The sequence below is a fragment of the Alligator sinensis genome, unplaced genomic scaffold (assembly GCF_000455745.1).
Source record: "Alligator sinensis unplaced genomic scaffold, ASM45574v1 scaffold707_1, whole genome shotgun sequence".
Lineage (NCBI taxonomy): Eukaryota > Metazoa > Chordata > Crocodylia > Alligatoridae > Alligator > Alligator sinensis.
The window spans coordinates 2,295,308-2,295,527 of NW_005842065.1; positions in this window are offsets into that span (position 1 = coordinate 2,295,308).

The following is a 220-nucleotide window of genomic DNA, read 5'->3' on the forward strand; positions in this document are numbered from 1 at the left end:
AGCGCCCCCGCGCCGCAACCCTTCCCCGGTGCGGGCCGGGGCCGCGGGGCGGGAGTGAGGGGCACCGGGAAGGGGGCCGGGGGACTGCGGGGTGGGAGTCAGGGCGCGCTGAGCCGGCCCGTCTTGCCCTGCCCCTGCCCAGATGACCCCTTCCCCGAGGACTTCTCCATCCTGGCCACGGTGCGGCCACGGCGGGGCGACCACGTCTTCCTGCTCTCTG